Source organism: Protopterus annectens, chromosome 11.part0 (genome assembly GCF_019279795.1).
Source record: "Protopterus annectens isolate FY-2018-M chromosome 11.part0, PAN1.0, whole genome shotgun sequence".
Taxonomy (NCBI): Eukaryota; Metazoa; Chordata; order Ceratodontiformes; family Protopteridae; genus Protopterus; species Protopterus annectens.
The window spans coordinates 93,718,954-93,724,786 of NC_056745.1; the positions used below are offsets into that span (position 1 = coordinate 93,718,954).

Below are 5,833 nucleotides of genomic sequence, written 5' to 3' on the forward strand. Positions count from 1 at the left end.
CAAGGACCTTTCAATCCTTGTCAAAGAGAATGCTAACCTCCTCTCCTTTCAAACAACACAAAATAACTTTCACACAAATGGCCCTTCTCTCAAAACATACATCATTTCACTTGTGATAATGAATATCATTTATTCTGTGAAAATAATTATTGTGCAGCCCCTTAACACATACAATTAAACTTCTGTACATTATAAATTTGCACAGATGCAACTGGACAGAATAACACTGAAGTAAAACAGTAAGGCTGAATAAAAAGAACACCAAGATTTGTAATGAAAAAGAAGCAGCTGTTTACAAAAATAATGTATTAACCAGAATCTGGACCTGTTTTGAGATGTAGAATCAGGCCCCTGCTCTGGTCCCAACACCATTTCATGGACTTCTGAATCTCAAACAAACCCTGACTCCCCTGGCAATTGGCATAATTCCCTCATCTCAGTGCCACTGTGTGCTAGCCTCCAAGCTTCATCTCCTGCTGCATCTAGATGGTGAATGGCATTTTATATATATGTATAGTTTATATATATATATATATATATATATATATATATATATATATATATATATATATATATATATATATAAATATATATGTATGGTCTATATCAGAACATCGAATGATTAAAATTGCGAACACTCTAAAGAGCAAAAATCCCGGACCTCAAACTCATTATTGTGGGGGGGCTGCACCCCCCCCACACCCCCCACTAAATATATACTCCAACTCCAGGATCACACTACATTGAGGAAAAGGCAAATATTCCGATCTTCACTATACTGTGATCTCAAAAAAAGCACTTAGAGGTCCAGCATTTTTGCTCTTTAGAGCGTTCGCGATTTAATCATTCGATGTTCTGATATAGACCTTATATACACACAAATATATATATATATATATATATATATATATATATATATACATACACATACACATGCATGCGTATACACACACACACACACACACACACACACACACACACACACACACATACATGCACAACATGTATCATATGTTTATCAACCATTGATAATAGTCAGTAGAGCTATCAATGGCAGGTTTTTCTTTGATTTCTTTCAGTTTACTTACTTATAGTTCCCTTTCTTGCCCCCATTTTCTACCATGGCATGTTTAATATGATCCCTTCCCTTCTATTTTTTTCAGAAGTGAGACCATCTCTTATGGTTTTCTTATAAATAGGGCTGACTTTGTTCTGGTTTCACTTTTATACAACTTAAAATTGGAGTAAATGACAATATGCCTTTTTCTCAGCTGAGGTGCCTTCTGTGCAGAGTTTGCACGTCTTCCATGTGTTGTGTAAGTTTCCTTCCACATTCCAAAGATGTCCAGTAGGTGAATTGGACACTAAACTGGCCATGTGTGTTAGTGTGTATACAAGAGTGTGGTGTGGAAGAACTGCTGTGACAGGGCTAGCCACCTGATGCTATAAACTTTGGTTATAGATAATTGTCGCTGTTGAAGTGACATCCTACCCCCATGTGCAGAACTGGGAAAAAGGGGTGTAAATGAATGGGTACATGTCTTTTTTGATGCCACACTTCTATTATTGTACTTGTAAACTGCTAAGTCATGTACTATTCACTACATTTATATCATATTAATTCCTGCTGTTTAAAAGCTGGTTATCTGTTAAAGTTTTTAAAGTTAAATAAAATGTAAAAAAAAAGTATGTACAATGCATGATGTATATATTCGGGTTCCTATTACATGATCGAAGATGCATTCTGTCGGATGTGTCTTGATCAAACGTAAAAGAACAAAAAGGCAAAATAGCGAAGCGGCTTTAAGTGAATTCTTTCCCTGGGAAAGAATTTGTTTGGCCGCTTCCATTACTTTGCCATTTTTGGCATGTAGTACAATGTCAGATTTGGTATATTTAACTAGGGGGGTGTGGGGGTGAAGCCCCACATTTTATGTAATGTTTTAAAGTTTTTTTTTTGTTTTTTGTTTTTTGGAAAAGCGATTTTTTTTCCCTTGGAAAAAAATTCCTGTACTGAGGTTTTGACATTGTAAGCTTTCACTTACATGGGTCAATTAATCCTCGTTCACTTTTTTAAGCGTTCAATGATGTAATATAGACCCTATATTCTGCATCAGCATGCCAGATCAGACTGCAGCATCTCAGACACCCTTTACAAATGTGTGCTCTTTTTCTATAATATGTTGCAGCAGCAAATTTACTTTTTAATTATTATAAATGTTTGCCTCTTATAATGGCCCCCACCCCACCATTTATGAAGTTTCTCTTTGAAAGGGCATCTTCTATTAGCTTGTTAAGTAGGAAGGAATGATTCATCAGATGGATAAATTAATATCCAGAGTAGATGCCATGTCATAGCTGTGAGTATCAGAATTTTGAATTCTGTCTGAGTTTGAAAAGATCAATTTGAATCAGAACATGATATGTGTTCACACAGATGGGTAAATCTGCAGTAGAGGAATCTTTGCCCTTGCACCTCCTTATTTAAAACAATCAGCTGTAAGACTGTTGCATCTCAGGGCAAAGGGAATTTCTTTTCCAGAAACGTCTTCCAGAGAGTATTTTTACAATCAATGACAGTTTTAAAAGGGAGAACTATTTCAACTACTGTCTTTGTTTTTGCTTTCCCCCACCATGCCTAATGCATTTGGTGAAGAGTGCTAATAAATGACAAACATCACCCTACCCCTTCCAAGAAACTGTTAGAAAATGTCATTATAGCAGACAATTGCATTCAAGGCAGTTAAACATGTAAATAAAATACATTCTGCCAAATAACTTGCAGTGAATGAATATCATCAAAGCAATGCCCAGCTCTTTACGAATACTTTCACATACCATGTTGCAGATTCTTTCCGTGTTTCCACCTGCAGTTATAATGTTGCCAAATTATATGTTCTGCAGTACACAATCAATGTTGTCTAAAATAACAAGAAGATATGAAGACAATAACATTTTGCCACAGATAGACTGGAAGTAGTTTTTTGTTTGATGCGCCAGGATAATTTTGTATATACCTTTATGTTCATTTCACTTCCTTTCAAGTCCCATAATTAACTGCATCACTGTGATAGATTTGCAATGATGAGTCACACTTTCATACCAAAACACTGGAAAAATAATGTTTCTTTATAGTATTTCAAGAAACTGCCCTCTCCATTTGGCATCATATTACTTTTGTCTCAAAACTTTTTCTTTCATCTCCACTTTGTCTCCCTACTCTCATATTATTCTCTGCACCACTATGTAAAGTTACTTCCCAAAATTACAGAACAATAAAACCTAAAATTAAATTTTTTCTTAAATTTGCCATTTCAGGTAATTAATGTCTATTCCATACAACAAACTTTAACCTGAGACTAACAGGTGTGTATAACTGTATTTCCACATTACCCCTATAATACTCATGACACATTTTTATACAGAGGCATAACATTATTAATTGAAATAGTATTGTCATCAGTGAAAACACTAAGCAAATACATGGAATGTGAAAGTAATAGACAAAAATGAATGATAACTGCATAACCATATAACCTGAAAAAAGGTCAATTGCATGATTTCTGTATAATTGCACAATGTGTAAATAATTTTTATTTCCTTTGTATATTTTTTCTTCTTTCATAAATAATATGCACTCATGTAATGCTTTACTATTATGCTGCAAGCTGTATATCTGTCTCTCTTTTTTCATCAGTTCATAATGTAGAATTCTTTGTTATATTCTTACAGAAGAATAAAAGTTGAGATTTACATTGTTACTTAAAATTGTTACTTCAGGTAATTTATGCATATTCCATATAACGGCTTCTAATGTGAGACTCTGATATATATATATATATATATATATATATATATATATATATATATATATATAAATTCTGCTTGAACAGTACTTCTGCAGTGTTGTTGATTCTCAGTCCAGCCAACTAATGTTTGCGTCATTATGAAAACATTCACAATAGTAAAGCAAGCAGTTTGTCAACATATTCATCCTTCCACACCGCTTTGTTGTATTCATATTGCCATTTCTCATTCACTAGCACCACTCAAGAATCTCCCAGTAAAGAAATATACATGCTGTGCCAACAAAACATCCTTAAGACTTTACTATTTCACAATTAAATCACTGCATTTCTACCTTGCGTGCACAATCACTTACTGACAACAAAATAAACTTATCTTTCTCAATGTTCACTATGCATTTCCACTGCACTGTAATCAATTTCCATTTAGAAATGACACTAAGTCATCAAGATATGCCTATTACATCAGTAAAGAAAACATTTCTTCAAGCAAACCCAGTAATCTAACATCATTTGAACTGTTTAATGTTAATTTCCAATGTTTCTAATATTTATTGCTTACTTTAAAACATACAAGGATTCCTAGACCATTTGCCACATAACTCAAGTAATCACTAGTTATTATGGCAGTGTTAAATTTATTTTTGCAAGTTCAGGTTTACTTATGCAGTGTTTATGCAAATTAGAGCCTATTATGCTTATCGCTAAGATTTGGAATAATACATGAATGTGTAAGGAAACTTATCCTTGTAAACAATAAAAAAGTAGAAACTCAGGAACCACAGGAACCACAGAAGTTCTTTATTAATAAATTCCTATGGTTCTTGAGTTTCCAATTTTGTTGATTGTTTTTCGTGTATATATATATTCAGGATTTATCTCCAAATGCCCTTCCTTTGTGAACTTATCCACATAACCAGCTCTTGGGTAGCCGCAAATATGGCCTTGGGTACTTGTGAACACATTGGTGATGGCAGTGGAGTTTGCAACAGCCTCCATTAATCTATAGAGGCTTGCAGGAACATGCAAATGACCTCAGTTATTCTCTAAGGAAACAATGATTAGAAAAGGAAAGATGGCGTCATATGCATGTCAGTTTGCAAAATTAAGAAGCATAGTCCCTGCCATCCAATGTGATCTAGTGCACCTTATTACCTCAAATCCATCAACACTTACTAAATGTTGGTAATAACTAAAAGAGGAAGATTTATTTGTTGCAGAAATAAGCAAAAGCCCCCTCCAAAAAAAAAACTACATTAATATTGCCACTAAACTGCAGAAAGAATGCAGAAAGAAATAATTCCTTTTTGACATTCAGGTGTACTACTCCAAAAAAGGTAGCAACAGCAAGGCAGAGTAGTAGTAGCAGGTGTAAGAAACATAAAAACTGATGATATTGTTAATGGCCTTTATCCACCATATAAATGAAGTGTGAATTAATTTCATTAAAAAAAACATGTAGGGGACACAACATTTTTGGTAAAATCAAACTTGCCATAACAGTACCAGGTCTAATGCCCTGCAGGGTTTTATTAATGCAATGTCATATCCCAAAGTGAGTGGTTCTAAATTTGTAAACCACAGCCTAAAATATACTTTCTTTATTCTGATACTGGTATTTCTAAAGATAGCATCATCTTGAAGGCAAGAGGTTGTGCTGCAAGCTGGTCTGACAAGGAGACCAAAAATATGATCTACCTTCTCAGAGATTCATGCCTGGATAAGACTGAATTCTACATAAAAGGATCATACTGGAAAAAGACTGATATCTGGTAGGAATTGGATGTGCACCTACCAACCCTGACAGGGCTCAGCCACTCTGGCCCACAAGTGCCAACACAAATAAAATGACATGCAGAAGTGCAGGCCTATCTGGCTGAGTGGGTAGATCAGGTGACAGTGGGAATGCCAAAGTTCTATAGTATGTATTTCATTTATTTGAGTTGGAGCTTTTCTCCCCGGGCCTCCGCTGAAAATGAACATATAGCCAGTCAGACTATCCCAATCAACAAATGTAAAATAAAATA

The 5,833-nt window shown here is 34.6% G+C and overlaps 1 non-coding gene across 1 annotated transcript in view; it reads right to left on the reverse strand.

Annotated features, from left to right (window-relative positions):
* LOC122816034 overlaps positions 1-59 on the reverse strand; it is a 125-nt gene extending 66 nt beyond the window's left edge. The window contains exon 1 of the small nuclear RNA XR_006367042.1: positions 1-59. This exon is cut by the window's left edge and continues 66 nt beyond it. This is a non-coding gene — a small nuclear RNA (U6atac minor spliceosomal RNA).
* Positions 60-5,833: the final 5,774 nt, after the last annotated feature.